Here is a 21,379-nt window from a genome sequence, read left to right as displayed (position 1 = left end):
CAATTTAAATCAAATATATAATAAAAATAATTTACAATACTTATATAATATAATTTATAACAATCTAATAATCCGTTATCACCTGATCAATAGGTCAATCTCAAGTAAATTATAAGTAGATAAAAAAATATTTTTATTGAAAACATGGGTACAAGTCGGTTTTGGGAAAGCCAGTTGGGAACCGCGTTAATTATCATAGCCGTTTTTGGACAAAATTCATGAATTTGAGAATGAAAACCTAACCTAACCTAATCCAACCTAATAAATAATCTAGTATATCGGTTATTTTAATAATGTGTTTGCCGCTGGCTTCCTCATAACCGACTTGTACCAAAAAATCATCATTAAAATATAAGTCAATGAAATTGACAGAAGATAATATAAATGCTATTTTTCCTAAAAAAAAAAGGTTATCTATATTGATATTCAACAATGGATTAGACATTTATTTTTCAATTTTAGACTTTCTTGATCGTTGTAATTAAGAAATTAAGGACTTTCTAAGACCCATGACAAACTATGGAAATGTACTATAATCGGTTGAAGGGTGAAAGTTTTACGTACTTTAATAACTGAACGTACTTATTTCATGATAATAATATTTAGTTGATTATTTTTAATTCGTCTGAATTTAAGCAATATGTAAATTTAATGATTAAATTTTGCGTGGAGGATAAATTCACAATCTCGTTTATGCGGTGACCTAGTAAGCCAAAATTGCTAATGAATCATAGATACGCGCTTAAAGTAGATCACATAAAATATTCCAAAAGTGGCAATTATTTTCGACCACTATGTGAATCAGTGGGCCGTTTGCTGTAGTTTCATTTATGAGGATATATTATATGAGTTTTCCCACAGATTCAGAGCCTAAGTCCTAGGTTACGCTATTTCACTCCTTACTTGCCATGTCACCTTACCAGTGCGTATATAGGTCTTGTAGCTTCACTGCACGGTAAAGATCATTACTTTAAACACTTTACATAAAAGACCGCGAAGCTTAACCACAGTAGTATACTAGTAGTGAAACAAGTATAATCTGACTTGTGCTATTGAGTTTAGGATCGCAGGGGCTTATCTATAATAGATTACAATGATAACACAGTTTTGAGATGAACGCAAATAAAGATTTTGCTTCTATGAAATTAATTAAAAATAAAGCACACTTTTCTAAACTATATCTTGTAAATGGATTTTATATACGACATAGAGATTACACCAGTAAATATGATTACGGCATTATTGCAACCGGGTCTAACTCAAAACATGCATTTTTGTAGTTAGGCCCTTGTGATCCTAAAAGACCACTGAGCAATCTAGTAAATTATATCGGTGTTGTTTGGGCATAACCTGTTAACTGCAAAATGTTGAATTTACAGGAGAGCCATTATAAGCTTTGAATTGCCCACATAAATTTCAGTTCATTTTTTTGTTTAAAATTGAACAAAACCTTTTAAAATAAATAACTGAAGAAGAGTATGACAATACTTAGATTATCAATTATTTCACTAATTAGGAAAATAAGATCACTTATCAATGATCTAACTATGCTAAGGTCTTTGGTCATGTTTTGACCAAACTAACCACTGTGTTTGTTCACATATCATCATATTATTACAATAGCGTTTTGAGCATTTTAAGTGAAATATAGATATCGGGTTATTACCAAATGGAATATAATACCATAGTGACCCAGTTTTTACTCTTAACATAAAATGACCAAAAAAGCAGTTATCAGGTTATGCCCAAACAACACCGATATGTATTTTTATTAATTATGTTTATACATTATTTTATGAATACATTTTAAACATCAATAATTGTAAGGCACTGGCCCTTTTCTCCACGTTCAATTCTCAATGAAATCATAATACTTATGTTCCAAAACTTGAATGCTTCTCTGATTATCTCTGAGAATCTTTATCTACTACGGTATGCCTTATAGCAGTCTATTGTAGAGTTAAAAATATTAAAATAAATAGAAATTGAATCAATTCAATATTATTGCAAAGAGAACTGTCTTTTCATTTCCGATTTGAAAATTTTGTACTGACATAATAATTTCAAGAGCATTATCATTCAAACAAATCTTATACCAAAGATTTGCAGTTAATTTATCTTTGACAGAAGGCTGTCACATTATTTTGATTTATAAACACTATCAAATATATTTTTATATACCATATAATATAAAATAAAATACAATGTGCAGAATGTAGAATGTGTAGAAATTCTTCGCTATATTTAACTACCCAACGAACGGTCCCATCTGTCGTTAAAAGTAGCTCGTTGACTATAATATGTATACAATAATGTTACTATTTAAAAGCTATTACCGGGAAGCCATTTTACAGTGTAAAATAAAATATACGGCACCTCATTTAATTACAAAGTACATCTAAGCGGATAAATAATGTTTTTTTTAGTTATAAACAGTATTTATTTTATTATATACAATGTAAAAGCATGAAGCTCAATGCATAGGTGATATAATAAATTAAACAGAGGTTGAGAGCAGTCTTCACATTATTACATACTTATTTATGAGTGAAATACGATTCAAATATAACTGCTTTGTATGAAAAGGTTATAATAGATATTATTTGAATATTTTGAGCTACATAATACAATTATTATTATCGTGAACCGTGCCAATTTTCATAGCCGATTTTGGCAAAATTCTAGAATGAAAACCTAACTTAACCTAACGAACATAACAAATAATCCAGTATATCGTCTATTTTCAAAAATTGTTTGCCGCTGGCTTTCCTTAAACTGACAAGAACCCATTTAGGAATAAGGTCCAATTTATAACTATCATGTAAAATTTAAAATCGAATATTTATCTTTGTAGTAGTTTTATTCAATTTAGTCAACTGCGTATTATTGTAGTAGTATAATCAAAAGGTCAACATACTAATAAATCAAAGTTATATTGTTTTAAAAAATATGTAAGTATATAATATACTTGATAATTATTATTTTTAACATAAAACATACACGTTACTATTCAGTAATAGTATCAGAGTAATCAATTCTTTAACATAGTTGCGTAGTAAATGTTTTTTCCTAAGTTACATCAACGTGACATTTAACTAAATATTGTAAAAATTCTTTGTCTTCCTACTATGCATTTCTATTTTATTGACTGTCACACATAGGTAGTGCTGAACAAATTACGGAAAAAAACGAAGTGCTTAGCGTTGTATCCTCTCTTCCAATTGTTGCCACTTTTCATTGGCTAATAGAAGCGGTGACGTAAACAAAGTATCAATATCCTACTTATTTTAAACATATAATATTCTAATGCGTAGTATTCTATACAATTCATTAAAAAGTTTTGTTTCAGAAGTTTTTTTAAATTCAAAATTAGAATGGCAATCGAACAACTGTAAAAATGGCGCTAATTTTGTTTTCCTGTACAAAATATTTAAATAATTATTGAATGAGTTTTGTGTATGTTAATGACACGAATGACTAGTATTAATTGCATTAAATACATATGTGCGTGCTTTTCACTGCGAACAACATATCTTAATTTTATATAATTTTTACAGATTTTTTCATTGTCCTTGTTTTAGTAATGATACTTAAGTAAAAATTTAAGGTTAACTGCTAGTTAAACACAAAATATTTTAAAACGTAAATCTCGTAATATTTGTATGACATTTTATGTCCATGGGAAGCAAGTGTTTGTTTTACGTTTAAAGTAAATTTAAATCTCATACATTACACTCCAGCCAATAAGGCAGTTATACGAACGAGCGTACGTCGTAGGCGTTCTTCAAATATTCAATAATATATGGATATGTAGCTAGATGAGAAAATGAGTCCAAGTTTTCATAATATCGAGAACGCACGTGGATATTTGAATTTTGTACTTTGACCGAGGCAATACACATTTGAAGTGCACAAAAATAATGCTGCCTAACGGCAATTATTAAGATCGGATAGACGTAGATAAATTTTCATACAAATATATATACATATTGCTTTAATATAAATTGATTAATATTTAAAGATTTTCTTTATAATCCCTTATGAATCTTATTCATCTCCCAATGTGGTTTCTTATTATCAACAAAAAAAATAAGGGTCTAGGGGAGTGTTTCCCAACCATTCATATTTATTTGTTTTTGTTGGATTAAGAATACATATTACACATCCATCTGGTTATTTTTTTTTAATTCATTAAGCCCTGTCTAAACCAAACTATAATAGATGAAAAATAATATTATATCAATAAAATATCCAATGTTATGTATGATTTAATTGCATAATTTTATATATATTATCGATAGACGAGTATTTTTGATTATTATTTACTATGGTTTAGTTTCCCAGGGTTTAATTGGATTTTAAAAACTAACCAACACCGTCTATAAATTATAGTCTTATTTCAATGAAAACAAATACGTATGACTGACAAAATTTATTGTGAACTATTTATGGCTGATCTTACCATCCTACCTCCACTCTTCGTCACTGGTAGGTAGATACGCAAAAACTACAATAAATACATTTTTTATGAAAATAATAATATTTATTTCATTTTTTTATTAGTTTTGAATTTGTTGCTAAGTAAACTATTTCCGTAAATACAGTTGAATAAATTAGATTGAATAACCTTCATATAAAAGATTTTCTTATCCATTATTTTGGTTTATATATATATTGGCGTAACCAATATTAAAACCCCTTCAAAGTGTATTCCAAGGGCCATCTCTGAAGACAGCTATTAGTGTGCATTATATTGTGATCATCGAATATAATTAAATTTAATGCAGTATAACTAAATCTACAGTATAACCCTGGCAGTCTTGTAGACCATATAAGAAAAGACCTTCTCACTCAGCGCAAGAAACCGCCAACTTTTTGAGAAATCTGAGAAAAATCCATCGTAGAAACCAAGATATAGGGGCCGATTTGTCCAGTAGAAGGTTGAGTTGATAAAGTCTTCAATTTAACCGAAATTTACGGACACTTATAGATAGTGTGATCGGTATTCTGCAATTTTCCTTTTAGTATTAAATGTTATTATTAGATCATTCGATCAGCCCATTTCTTCATTTAATATGGTTAAATATTTGGATGAAGAAATTTTCCATAGACCAGATCGGAAATGACTAATTATTTTTTAAAATAAATAATGATTGTTGTTAGCATACGTTTAAAAATGATATACATCTATTATTTCACAATATACATAATTGCTGACAGTAAATAACTGCACCGGTATGAATTTAATAATTTAAGTAAATATTGCACATTGAACACGTCTTCATACTTGGTGGCTTGTAAAATTCCTATATGGGCACATTAATTAATATTATGAGAATTAAATTTATTATCAAAGATCTTACCTACTCCTACAATAATTCATAAAATGTAGAAATTTATATTGAATAAATAACGAATCAAAATAATGTATGAGGCATTCACGGTTGTTTTTTTTTATCGTAGTAGATTTTAAGGTTTCCACTGTATGTCCTTCTTCCTTCTTTACTCAAAGTTTTGGGCTATTAAACATTACACGATGTCAGCAATTGCCGAGCACTTGATGGATACAGGACACAAATTTTTACTTTGAATTGAATATTGGGTCGGAATAAAGGATTCTTTGCACGATTAGTAAAGGAGGTCATTGAAATCCATAGAAACCCAAAATATTAATAGGGATGATGGATTACGGTTAAAAACGTCATGGCTTCCGGCACTATCAGCAAAATCCAATATTTGAGCCGGTATCTCTGGTCGTAACGATTGACAGATTACTCTGAGCAACGTTTGCTCTTAGCTAATCTGATCAAAATGAGAATAGAATCAAAATGACATGATTTTATTATTACTCTTCTGCAACATCTTCTTGGCTACGCTTCTAGGCGCTGTTGTCTACTAAATGGGAGGAGCTTGTTAGTTTATAATGGAAGTGCGGTTAAAAATGGGCGGAGCATGTTAGTTCACAGTTTTAATACGTAGCCAAGAAGATGTTGCTGATGAGTACATACACAATTGGCTACATCTATTCTTTAGTTTTATATGACTTTGTAAACATTTATTTTTAACAGAATATGTTAGTTTAATAACTATGGAATTTAATTCCAATTGTTACTAAAGTTAGCACCAAAGTCAGTTAATGAGTTACAAAATTGATAACATTTTAACATATTTTATCCGTTTGCATAGAAACGATATGAGGTTTTTGTCGATTGCTTTAAAAAAATAATATTTAAATCTATTATTATTAAAAAAATATTACAATAATTTAGGTAGATATTCGATAATACTAACGTATTCTATAAAAATGTATTTTTTAAGCCAAATGGGATTTACGAATCCTATAAAATAGACCGACTACAATGTACATCTGTATAGAAGGGGTTTTTTTTAAAATTTTTGTTAAGTATCTCTAGGTAAAACTAGGTAATTTTAAAATAACGTGTTTTAGTGAATGTCAATAACGTGTATTACATAAATATTCTAATCGTCATAGTAACATCTTCAAAATATGTATTTCGTAACTGAGTCGAACCTGTTTTGTATAGCTCAAAAGTAAAAAATCTACATAATGTGCTTCGGATAATGTTAAAAAATTGTTAATTTTAAGGTGTCTAAACCGCTGTATCATAATAAAATTGTCGTAAATTTTTCAATAGCGCAATCGATGCGAGGTTTTCGGTTTTCATAATAGCATAATATTTAGGCCACATGTGTTATAATCCATAACATATATTGTCAGCCTATTGATTACAAAACTACCGCGATTTTAATGTTATTAAGAAATTTGTATCAATTAAAATGAAATCTAAAGTTATAAACACCAATTTTTTGTAACATTTTATGTTTTATCTGTTATTTTTAAAATTTAATTAATGAATTTTAATCAGTGGTAAGAAAAAGATGCTGCCGTTTTATTAGAAATTGCAAAAGCCTTAAAAGCATTAATAACAAATTAAGTTTTATAAACCAAGAATTTTTATTACAATTCTGGCAACGTACCAAACTATTACCTTCTTCTTATTATTCTTCCACCCTGTCACGACCCAGCATTGGGGCATAGGGCAAGCACAAGTTTGCGCCACTTCCATCGGTGCATCACCAACTCTTGCGCCTCCCGCCATGCCAGACCTACAGCACGTAGGTCGCTTTTGTAGCACTGCTGCTGGGTGAGGGAGGGCCGGCCACGGCGACGGAACCATTGAGGCTGTGCCACAAGGGTACGAAGTGTCGCACTCTTTGGCGGCATCCGGAACACGTGTCCCAGCCACGTAAAGCGTCTCTTCGTGATAACCTCGATCAACGAAGACTGCTGTGTCTGCTCACGACTACTATTACCTACTATATATTTTTTACCCCATGACAGTATATTGCACAAGGAAAGTGTCAGATCGTCAGGTATCCACGTACCTAAACCATCATTTATGATTATTGTAACCAATAAACTATTTATTTTATTCAATGAATAATTCACAAGATTTATGAATGCAACATTATATTTATTATATTGAACATACATTTGTATAGTGGGTTATATGAGGGGTTTTTAAATTATGTATGTCCAATTTATACCTAATCAATATACTGTGACGAAAATTTTAAATAGATTTTTATATAATTCATAATATACATTATGCAGGTCGTTTGTTTCTCGAATGCACCCAATAGAGTTCTTTGATAAATAGTACAAAGTAATCTGCTTATTCCAGGTTGCAGAGTTTAATCATGGGGGTGACAGTATTTTTAAGAAAACGTTTAAAAAACTTTGCATCTATGTATATCTCTATATTTCTATTTGAATTTTACTAAATCAACCCCTTTCTCCCTTTAAATCAAATTATAGTTAAAATAAAATAATATTATTGTATTTTGTATATATTTTAAAACAGCTCAATTAATATGAAATTAGTGAAGCTGCTACTTATTAAATGTGTGTGTAAACATTATTTTATGAGGTTCCCTATTTAATATGGAGGTATCTAATTTTGAAACAAAATATTGTGCTGTTACCACACACACCACACGTAAACGAATATTTATTTTCAAAAATACAACATTTCTTAATGGACAGTGGCCTCGAAAAATAAAATTTGTCATATTCATCGATTTCGTTTGAAATGACGACACTGGCGACCTTCCACCGATGTGTTAAATAGGTACCCATGCCGATTCACATACTATTTGAACATTTATGTAGGTATCTAATATGTACCTATGAAACATACAAAAATGTAACGTCTACAATATGAATGTATTTTTATGTATTATTCACAGAACAGATAATAAATAGAATACCGATAGGCAATATTCAATACGCCGCATGGTGAAGCAGGGTTTTGAATGTGTGAGTGTCCTACAAAAATGAAGCACGCATTATGCACGTGCAATAGTGTGTGTAATACACCAACATTAAATGAGCGTAAATGCATAAACCGAGAGCAGTTTTTAGTATTCGACGTAAAACGTATTCTTAACACGTGTGTAAGTTTAACCCGGATTCTTCCTTACTCGAGTCGGTTACCTGCTATCGCCTTACCCGTTGTGTATTTCAGTTCCCATTATTTCTGAGTTCCCTGGTATTATTAGTAACTAATTTAAAAATTGATAATATGTAATAACGTACCTAATACTTGTACATAATACTTTAATTGATTATTAGGCCTAACATAATCTGTCGACTTTAATTATTGTTATTTGGCTTATAAGGAATATGATAATTAAATTGTTATCATTATTTATAATAGCACACTTTCATTGAATGAGATTTTTGACATGATATGAATGGATAATTTTCATATTTTTCGAAAAAATATTTAATATAAAATCATTGAGTTTTATACTATTCTATTTGAGTAATATTTTGCAACCCGGGTTTCACCTTTTGGCATATTTAGCACTATACGTACGCACCAATAGCAAATAACTGCACACTGAATGTATTGATGGTATATTAATTATTTACTACGGGTTTTTACAAACACTTTAAATAATCAAATTTTTATACCTGATTTGTTATTTTGATAATACGGGTTTTACCTTATTTTATTCCTTGTCAGTGTGTATGTGTCATTGGTCGCATGGTGTCTAAAGATACCGAAAGGCAAAACCCGGGTCGCAAAAATGACACTCAAATGGAATAGCATACAACTTAAATAAATTAGAATAGTTTAATTTAGCATGATATGACGCGTCATGTTAAAAATTTATAATATTATGTTTTTATACTAAACAGGTGTGACAATCAAAATAGCGATCGACAACAATGCGTAGAACTGAAAACAAAATAGATATAGTTCGTTTAATAATCATCTCCGTGATATATAGCATGATATTATTATTAGTTCCTAAAGTCAGACAACGTTATCTACAAACATTTACGGCTACATGATAGTCAAACAACGTTATGTCAATCTTTTCTAATTTCTTATTAAATCGTCAGTAAAGTTTAACGCTAACTACATATTAAGTTACCCTTGTTTTCATATTTTTTTAAAACTATCCCTATAAAGTTTAACATCATTATAAGCAAGATAAATGTACAATACACAACAAATTATAAAATATTAACATTAGGTTTTAAATAAACATTTCCCTTGTTGAGTTACAAGAATCTAAAATAACGATTTTTGGCTCTCCTGTAAAGTTGCACTTTTGTAGATAGTGTTGTTTGACACTAAGCCCTCGAATTGCATATTATTTATAGACACTCGTAAATAAATTTTGTATTTCAACGATACATATTTTATTTTAAAATTATTTAATTCTGCGTTAATGTATAAAATGGTTAAAAATAATAACCAAAGCTTATATCGACTTGAAATATCACAAGGTAATTCAAAGGCATATAAATTAAAAATAGCCGAAAAATCATAATCCTGTACGCATAATAATTATATTAGAAGGTTCCCACCAAGGTGTGTATTTGTTTGGTTATTACGTTCATATACTACAAATTACAGCTGTCAATATACCAAGCACGTATACGCAAAATCAAACAATTAGTGCTTACTTTGTAATTTTCCAATAGTTTTACCTGTTATTAATATACGTATATGATCAGTGTGGATACGTATATAATTATATTATGTTATTTGTCAGTGAACGATTGAATTTCGTACTACCATAAATAGCAATACGTAATTGAGATATAGTTATAGTTATTGAGATATATTTCGACACCCACGGTGGCCGCGCGGTTTAGGCGTTGGACTATCACGCCGTGGGTCTCAGGTTCGAATCATGGGTCTGGCAAGTACACATATTGTTTTTAAATTTGTGCGTGAGTCAGGGTATGGACCTAATAGGTTGAGCAAGTGGCTGACATCCATTTCTCGTAAAAAACAAAATCTGTTAATACAAACCTCTACTCTGTGGAGGCCCATATTAGGATCGTATTAGGATCGGACATGGTCGGAAAAAAATGAGATATAGGGAATATCATCATATTATATTAGGTATATAACTCCAGTCATTTTAGTTGATCATACTTAAATCGCCCGTCGATTCTGCAAAGTATTTATATTTTTATACGCCACGTGATATTTTAGTCCTCATAAAATGGATATACAGTCGAACTTAGTTATTACGAACACGGAAATAGCGAGATCTCGGATGTAATTAGGAAACATTCGTTGACATTTTAGTTTATAATTTTTTCCATACATTTATTCACTTTTATAACGCGCCACTTCTCGGGTATACCGAGCAAAACTTTTAATGTGTCGATCGTTTAAAAATAACATTTTCGACCCTAAGCAATAAAATCCGACCGGGCAGACCGATGCCGCCGGGATCGGATTACGTTTATGACACTAGTTAACTGTATTGAAAAAGTTGAAATGAAAAAGTATCCACGCATATGGTTGCAATTGCATGTAAAAATTCAAGCTTTGTGAAGGCAGTAGGTACCTACCGGCGCTGGCGGCTCAGCACTTCATTACAATAAACTACTTCTTTTGTAGTTTATGAATGCCATGCTTGTTTCGGGGATTTTTACCATGGTTTTCAGATTTTTTATGTTCTATGCTTAACGTTGACCAAAATGTTATATAACGATATGATGAGTTGTGATTATAATGAGCAAATTCAGCCGGTCTCATCTTCCTCGTTAGCCGGCTCGCACATCACAACTCGCCTCGTGTGCTTGACCGCCGTAAATCAAAACTTCCGAGAACGGGTGTGTTTCTAAGTAGTTAAATCTTCTGCTTGTATATGTGCAATCGTTGCATTTAAGTGGTTGCTTATTAGTAGTATTAATAGTAGCATGTATGTGTCATTGTATGTGTTTTATGAGTGAATTTTTCTAATGGATCTTCTAATGGACTTTATTAGGTTGTTGGGGGGAGGCTCGCTAAAAAGTTTGGGAAACTCTGATTAGGTAATCATGTTTAAACAATGCATGTCACAAATGTTAGATCTGCGGTAAATATTACAAATAAATAATTATTTTAGTGTTACTGTCTTAAAAGCGAGTTGAGTTAACAATATGTAAGTGAGAATATGTCTCGCAAGAACATTATTGTCTTGAGTGTCAAGTATTCACTAATTTAAGTATTGATATGTGACCAGATAGACGAGAGAACATTTATGACGCTGAAATATTGCATGTTGCATAATTCTTGCACATACACTATTTTCATCATCAGTATCACCATCGACTCTAAAATCCAATTTGGACCACGGCCGCCTCCCGAGGAGGTTTCTAAACGGATTTTTATTTACGAGATTTGGTTGTTAGTAATTTGCTCAACCGATAAGGTTAATACTCTGAATACAAATATATATTAAACGGAACAATACTATACAATTTACAAATACTTTAGAAACATAGTTTCTGTCATCTGACCATCGCATCGATGGACTTTTATTGTATATTGATATTTATAGATATACCTATAAGCTTTTCCTTTATTTATACACTATATATAATTATAAATTTGAATGCAAAAAAGCTTCATATGAGGGAGTAAACTGTTTGTCTGATGTCAGTAGATGAGGCAATTAACACCTGATAGAGCTGGTGGAATGCCTTTTAAAAGGGTAAACCAAATCAGAGTAATGTAAATAACTGTTCTAACTCTGGAATACTATAGGTACGAGTCAATTCCTGTCAAAAACGAGTCTGTTCCAGTTTAGCGTCATAGATTCTGTTACTTTACAATATAATGTTAACCACTTGCTAGGAAAATGTCCTGAAATGTGTATCTACTAAAAGAAAACAGCTATTCAATCTGTTGTTCCTACCGTGTCTATATCCAATAGTTTCCATAATTCACAATGGTTGCCATAAACGCAAATTTTTTTTTTGATAATAGTTTAGCCGATCTTTATTTAATTTGTCGATATAACGGATTTTAGATAAGCCGTGTAGCCGCATAGGGCATATTGGAAAATTTGTATCATATTATTTATAGTTACATGTAAATTGTACGTAAAGCAAACATTTCACCGTGGCACAGTTCGCCGTGAGGTTTCTTACCGGAAAGAAATGACCGTATACTATACGGTCTCCAATTGTATTAGATTCAATATGAACATTAATTCAATTTTATTAGCTGATTTTGGAAAAAAATCAAGAATTCAAGTATGAAAACCAAACCTAACCTAACCTAATAAATAATCCAGAATATCGGATATTTTCAAAATTTGTTTGCTGCTGGCTTCCTGTAAGTATAAATTGACAAGAACCGTGTTTTATTTAGACAAGAATTTCATGTCAGTATTATTATACGAACCAAAGAGGTTGGATGGTATTTAAAATACGGCCATATATTTCCGATACAACATTTCACGATGAAGTCTGATACGGCGAACTGCATACGTACAAGTTTCCGGACACGAATATTTATGAATGTATACTTAACGAGATCTATAATATATAAATTTCTACATATATCCTCACCTCAGCATTGATTTACTGTGAGATGTAAAATGTAATCTTGAGTAAGTTAATCGAATTTCAAGATTAGTACGTATATACGGTGAACTAATATAATAATTAAGAGTAGTTAAAACTTTAGCGAAAGAAATACTAACACTACAAATAGTATGCATGACAACGAGTGGCAATTCCACAAAATCATGCATCTCTTATGGAGCGACGATGTATTAATTAATTATAGTATAGTTTTATACAACTATATAATGAGTAAAAAAATTGGACTCCCCAATATATTATATGATTCCATAGATGTATCGTGCCTTAAGAAGTAACCCGGGGAACTCAGAAATAATAGAAACTGAAATACCTAATGGATAAGGAGAAGCAGGCAACCGATCTCGAGTAAGGAAGAATACGGGATAAATTTAAACACGTGTCAGGAATACGCCGTACGTCGTATACTGACAACTGCGGTTTATGCAATGACGCTCATTTAATATTGATGTATTACACACACTATTGCACGTCTATAATGCGTGGTTCATTTTTGTAGGACACTCACACATTCTTTACTGTATTGGTATATAGCCTATCGGAATTCTATTTATTATCTGTTCTGTGAAGTAACCTCATTTTTCTTTTAAATAGGTACGTGTACAACTGAATGTTGTAAATAAGCGAAGATGCAACAATAAAAATCAAATAATGTAAAAATGACAACTACATATTATTATGGATTTCCTGCGTACAAAATTTTTTATTATCGCTGTTAATTTTTATTAAAATTAAAATTGAGGTAGACACTTATCTATATATACATAATTTGAAAACATCTCATGCATATAGACACTAGAAAAAAATCGTTTGTTTTCGTAGGGAAACAAAATCGATAAGCATTTCATGTAAAAACTACTAGTTAAAATCGTCGTAATTATCTAAGGCGCCCGTAGTTTAATGGTAAAACATACTGGCGCGAGTCCAGCAGATACAGGTTCAAGTCCCGTCGGGCGTCGTATTTTTTCTACGAAAACGATTTTTTCTAGTGTGTTATATGCATGAGATGTTTTCAAATTATGTACATTCAGTATATAGAATGTTACATTCTGAAATCTTGAGTCTTATTCATTGAATAAAAAAAATAGTTTATTAAAAAACTTCTCTATATAATTAAATAACTGGAATTATAGTATAGTTAATATACTCCGTTTTTTATTTGTAAGAGGAAAATGACTTGGGTGAATTGACATCCGTTATATTGGTCTCTCTGCATTGTCATGCTTTGATTAATCAAATTAAGTCTGAATTTAGGGAAAGCTATAAATAAGTTATTAGTTGTTATTTATGTTGGCAATATAGTTGTAGTTCTTTTTTAAATGGTAAATAAAACTAAAAAGTAAGAGTCGATACCTTCATAATATGCATCACCAATTTCCTGCCAATCGAAATCGAAATCAATGAGAAATCTCATAATGATTTCTATTTGGAAATCGTGGACACTTTTTCACGGCTGCATTATCATTATTTTTTGAGAGTATCTTTTTCAACGAAACGGTGGCCTCCCCATTATAGTTGTGTAATCATCCGAAAAGTGTCGCTCACCGCGATGTCCTTAGCATACATTCACGTCTCATTTGTTTCTCGTGCGTCTTTCCATCAACATTAAGAAATATGATAATTATTATTAAAGTTCATTTACCTTTTTAGAAATTAAAAATATATCACGCTAACACAGAAAGAATAAATGTTAGATACGAGTATTTCGGCACAGTTAAAACATTAACAATATATTATAATTGTGATAGTCAAGTAATTATTTCTTCAGACTTTGTTTCTTGCAAAAAGTTGTAACGTTTAGGTAGATAGCTGATTAATAACCAAAGAGTATCATACTCTGGACATCGACAGAGTAGAGGTTGTACCTATTAATAGATTTTTGTTTTTATGATAAATTGATTTTAGACACTTATTCAACCTATTGTGAGTTTTGCTAGGTCTGGAATTTTAACCTGGGACACACGACACTATAAACAATCATATTATTTATTGCTAAACCATCATTGATATTGATTTACGAATGATAAATTCTTCTTATTGAAAATGCATAATTTTGAAACACTTCAGAAAACATACAATATATTAAAAAAAAGTTTAGTCCAAGTGGAACTCAAATTTCACATATTTTCACTATCCGAGTGATTGTTACAACCTCAATACTGCCCTTCTAAAGAAGAAGACAGTAACTGACTCTCACACACTTTTGAGATAAATGACATAATGTGTTTTTTTGCAAACTTTAGTACTGTGAATAATAAAAAACGGTGGTAATTTTTATTAGTAGGATGTTAAAATACAAAGTAATAATAAACAAGCAGTAACTACAATGAATAGGTACAATTACTGCCGTTTTGCTAAAAAAAATGTATTAATTTTGAAGATGTCTATTGTTTCACTAATGATTTTAACGGTATTTTAGTGGTAATACCGATTTCATAGTGAACAGAATATAAAGCTTTCAAAATTACCTAACGGATGGCATTCATAACTCAATTTCACAAATTTTGCGAGTTACTGCCTTCTTCTTTGGAAGGGCAGAATAGCTCAGGGACTAGAGCATTCAGTTACACAATAAAACATTTGAATTTCGAGTCCCATTTCGAGTGCTTTCGTTATCTACAAAAAAGTGTTTTTTTTTTTTTTTTTGAGATAACGTTATTTTACATTTACGGCTACATGATACTCAAACAACGTAATGTTAATCTTTTCTAATTTCTTATTAAATCGTCAGTAAAGTTTAACGCTAACTACATAAGTTACCCTGTTTTCATATTTTTTAAAACTATCCCTATAAATTTTAACATCATCATAAGCAAGATAAATGTACAATACACAATAAATTATAAAATATTAACATTAGGTTTTAAATAAACGTTTCCCTTGTTGAGTAACAAGAATCTAAAATAACAATTTTTGGCTCTCCTGTAAAGTTGCACTTTTGTGGATAGTGTTGTTTGACACTAAGCCCTCGATTTGTTCTAATGTTTTTTCTATATTTTTTTTTCTAATATATGAGTTTCAAAATTTTGTATTTTCTTAACAATATCGTTTATAATAATTGTATTATATTACTCACATTTGTGTATTTGTGATACGTCTGACGTCTGACGATCTGACGCAATTAAGGAGAGGAGCTTCTCGTGACTCGGACATTATTCCGGATGTTTTTTTTATAATTATTCTTTTTTATTATTATTGTAAAATGTATAAAGTTGTCTTGGTGACACCAAGTTGGTGTTAACTAATGCAATTGCATATTATATTTTTACTGTGTATATTGTGTAAATAAATTTTATCAGTCGGTTTAAATCTTTGCAAATTACTTGGAATTATAAACTCCTGTATATATAAATATACAATCTTCAAACAAGATTAATTCAAAACTAATAAATCATACTTGAAATAAATTAGAATTGGGGCTGCGCTGTGACAGTACTCTCAATTATTTAAAAAAAAAATTAATCAGATAAACATAATGTAAGTCAGTTATTTTTGCATATTATAGTAATTCAATGGGTTAGTGCGTTAGTGAATATAATATATAGTGCCCAGTTTTAACCAAAAAATAATTATTTTCGCTCATACATTTACAGTGAATATTTAATATTGAAGGGTACCTACATGCGATTATGGATTTACAATTAATTACTTTTCAAATTCAATTTTCTCTAAAAATAAACGTCAGTGATAATAGTCGATGGTAAAAACCGAATATATTATATTAATTTATATGAGGCGTGTATTTTCAAAGTGAACTTATTCCATTTCAACAAATTTTTGGCAAAAGCCAATAAAACTGTTTACGATGTTGATGTTACATATACGTTACTTTTGTAATTAACACCGATTTTTAAGTTGATTTTTCTACTGGATTAAATGCTATTAAGTTCATACAAAAAATACTTGTTAAAAATTTTATCTTTTAAATTCTGGCATTCATAACTCATTTTTGTCAAGTAGTGGAATAAGTTCACTTTGAAAATACATCCCTCATATATTGTACATCCAGTAGTACCCCAAATTGAGTTATAATATACAAAATGTTTGTCAACATCCTATTTTTATGTGTGCGTTAAATGTCTCAATAGCTGACAATAGTCTTCATAATAATAAAATGTCTATTTTGCATTTGTTCTCAAAATATATAAAAACTGGACATAGAATATCAGCTGTGCGTTAACCCATCGATAATACGTTAACAGGACACGTCAATTCTATTACTTATATTAATAAAGTAGTAAAAAGGTAGTAAAAATATCGTATGGTCATCATAAAAATGCACATAATTATTTTTATACATTTCAAAAGAACCTATCAAAAGAGACTTACACATTTTAGTTATTTGTCAATATTAATATATTTTTTAATACTTAAGTCCTTCAGCGTATAGTATACAACATTATGGTTATGTACAACATTTTTGCGGCTAGGTAACTTTGCATGCAGAATATTATTATTCGTCGCAAGAGACTTTTCTGCTTTTTTCGGCGAGCGAGCTTCGAATTTTCGGTCAAGGCTGTTGAAAGCATTGTGCGCGAACCGCGGCGATTTTGACAAACCGCGCCACGGTCATTAAACGCAGCACCGCTGTGAAGCAGACAATATTTCATATGGCCGTAAACTTTCACCAAACACACAGAGATTGCGACCACAGATAAGAGAATCGATTTTATTATCACATATTATTATGTGGAATACATTGTCCACTTTTAATTATTACCATGTTGCAAGCTTGCTGCAGAACTGTCACATTAAATGTTACCAGTATTCATTGATTTATTACCAATTAATTAGCAAATTTATTTAATTAGAATATATACTTTGATTTATTGATAAAAATCATTGGATGGAAATATTATTTCATGAGATAATTTATAGGTATACCTACTTACCTACTTCCTAATTGTTTATTAGATTTTTTTTTGGTTTGGTCACCTTTGCACTCTTATTTTATCAGAGACTACAGATATTAATTAAATACATATACTTACAACATAAATATGAATTTTTATTTACTCATTTAGTTACAAATATTTTTTTTAAATCATTTCAATAAGTTTATTAATTCAACATACTGTATATTTAAATATAAATGCATTCATTATAATGGGTTACGAAGCAAGTTAACACAATGATAAAATAATAAATATCTAATAAACTATTTCCTTTTATTCAACTTTTCAACTAGTTTATTAAAATTATTAGCAAGTATAAAGGTTCAAATAGACTATATGACGATCGGGCACATATATGCTAAGAGCGTTTTAGTATCTATGATCAAATCTATGCCATTCTGACATTTATACATACATATTGTATGACAGCTATGACATCGTATTTACACTCTGTGACACCCTGTGACACAGGACGCCAACATAAGAAACAGGTTTTTCGACATATATATGACCGATCATCATAGAGTGTATTTGAAGCATTAGTAACTAAATAATGGAGTGATCCGCGACGTCGGTTAGTAATTAAGGAATTAATTATTGATACTTACATTAGTTTAATATACTAAAACCAATAGCCAACATTATAACGCAATTTGATAAGCATTTCATGTAACAAGTACTTGTTAAAATTTATTGTCGTGATTCAATTAGAAGCTTACTGGCGCGAATCCAACATATACCGGTTTAAGTCCCGTCGGGTGTCGTATTTTTTTCTACAAAATGATTTTTGCTAGTGTGTATTTGCATGAGATGTTTTCAAATTATGTGTATTCACAAATACCTAAGTTTTACAGAAATTAAAATAATAAGCAAAAATTGTGATGACGTATTGAATAAAGAATAATTAGGTATTGTATTATTAAGACGATACATCAGTAAAACAGCAAATAAATTTCAACAATATGCGCGACGAAATTTTGGACTTGCTGGTATTCGGAGAGAGAACGTCGAGGTGTGAATACGTCAATTTGTTTCGCGATGGTGACGGGGGTATTAATTCTTAAATCGTGTAAAAATGATTAAAAAGTTACCCATTTACTTGAAAAAGAAAACATGTCAATGAATATATTATTATTGTTACCAATAGAACAATAAACAGAACATTAAATGGACGCATGTTGGATTTATATGACAAATTATATTTCGTTTGGCATGCGTCATTTGCACCCGCGACCCGCAATCCGCGCATCGCCTAGTCACGATCTTTTTAGATCATGCCTTAACTGAGGTATAGCCTTAAGACAATCTATCAATAACTTACAAAACTCACCAAAAGTATACGTGAGCTTTTTTAAAAGCTTGACGAAATCGATAGATCGAAATAGAAATCGATCAATTAAAATGATTCAAATAAATGCCAAAACGTCTAGATTTATTCAACTTACATTCTGTTGAAATAAATGGTTTATAGAGCAATAAAAATGTGCAGAAAGTAACGTTATAACCAACCATTTTTACTGAAACTCAACGCAGTTTATTACAAACACGGTAAATAAATAATAATGTATACTAATTGTATTTGTTCGCATGAACAGGATGTTTTTAAGGCGTTGTTAACAAAAGAATTCAAATTATAGTGAAAATATTTTATTTGAATATTTAGAAATACGGATTTATTAATTAGGTAGGCATAGCTTTGAATTCTAAAAAATTTGATCAAAATACTACAACTGATACTAAATTTATTTAAAGAATTATGCATTAATTTACTAAAATGGTGTTGTAAGAAAATGGTCAGATATGAATCTACATACTTGTTATTATTCATTGCCAAAATGAAGTAGATACCTGTACACAAATTGAAATAAAAATTATTTTATTGTTTGGCGGATTTGACACGTGATAAGTAAAAGGCCGCACCTATATACCCATTAACATTGTGCGTAAACTGAGTTATCTTTCAACATTTCCTTAACCAAGATCAACTCTATAAAAATTAAATTTACCCACACATTCTTTTCAACGGTACCCGGCTCACGAGATAAAACAGTTTTCTACTTTTTATTGCTCCTGACTTTCAAGTTATAAAAATAATAAACGTTTTGTTGGAGAAAGTTAAGTAGTAGGCAATGCAATACATCATTCAATAAACCTCTATTGTATGACTAATAAACTATCACAGAAGTAAAATAAATAGATTAATTGGTTATATTATAATAATATATCATTAAGACTATATGTTTTAAATAAATTATTCATTGCTAGAAACCGTTGTCAACAATCTAAATTTCAAAAGTTAGAATAACAATGTTTGTTTCCTGCCTGCACAAACATTCTGATTCGTCTTATTGGCAGATCAAATAAATTTATTTCTTTGAGATAAAAATCGTTCAATTATACCAGTGAAAGTTTTAAAGAAATCAAGTCATACGATGATGATAATAAAATTATATATTCATACTATTCCAGTTTCATTTTACAAAACTTAATAAGCGACTAATAAATTTATTAGTCAATTAAAATGAGTACTATCATATTAAAAATATTGCTATTATATTATTATAGTATCAAGTCGTTATACCACAACTTGACATATATTTTTCACACTGACACATCTTTAGTCGAAGTCTCACTTTTAATCGTAATAAAATGCCACGATTCTCCATTTTAATATTAAATTATATGAAAATTCATAATGTATTTTATTTAATTATTAATTTGTTTTACTCATGATGTCCGACGCAAAAGCGTTACGAAAAATAGACATAGAATAACTGTAGATGCGCAGCCCGCCCGAGCAATCCACCCCGATTACTTACGCGCGCCGATTGTTTTCATTTTACGTTCAGTTCATTCTGTGCGACGTATTGTCTGTTATTATTACTTCTTCAGTTTTATTATTGTAATTACATAATTTTTAGAAAAGTAAAATTGTTTGAATCCTTTGGATTCGGTTACTTTGACAAATAAATTTTCTTTTGAATTTGAACAACCAGCATTCAGAAAATCAGTATGCAACGCATGTTCCATGTTTTATGATTCTAGCCGTCAAGGTTTAAGTAACCATAATCTGAGGGGGCCTTTTCTGTTTTTATTATTTTACTTTCTTCATTTTAATAAACTATTTCTTTTATTCAACGAATAAGACACAAGATTTCAAAATAAAACGTTCTATATACTGAATTTACATAATTTGAAAACATCTCATGCAGATCCAGCAGATACAGGTTCAAGTTCCGTTGGATGTCGTATTTTTTTTTTCAACAAAACGATTTTGTATAGTGTGTATATGCATGAGATGTTTTCAAATTATGTATATTCTTTCTTCATTTGCTGACCCTTATGCAAAACAAATGATTTGCATAGCTCCGCTGGACGTCACGGAATTTATATATTATGTTTAATCAAAAAGTCGTTATATCGACTCCTAGTTTTTGGAAGGTTTGATAGAAATACATCGGAGAGCGTGCTTTTCATTTTCACAATGTACTTATAATTCCACGAAACTATTATCTATTCTATTCGCCACAGTTGACTTAATATGCAACGTTAC

The 21,379-nt window shown here is 30.3% G+C and overlaps 1 protein-coding gene across 1 annotated transcript in view; it reads left to right on the top strand.

Moving 5' to 3' along the window:
- The window catches only part of LOC147078300 (acyl-CoA Delta-9 desaturase-like), a 95,346-nt gene that overhangs the window by 656 nt on the left and 73,311 nt on the right, over window positions 1-21,379 (top strand). The gene's annotated exons all lie outside the window — the stretch shown is intronic.

Source organism: Rhyacophila brunnea, unplaced genomic scaffold (genome assembly GCF_057557595.1).
Source record: "Rhyacophila brunnea isolate RB1 unplaced genomic scaffold, BYU_Rbru_1.0 scaffold_11, whole genome shotgun sequence".
Lineage (NCBI taxonomy): Eukaryota > Metazoa > Arthropoda > Insecta > Trichoptera > Rhyacophilidae > Rhyacophila > Rhyacophila brunnea.
This window is presented reverse-complemented; position numbering and strand designations above follow the sequence as displayed.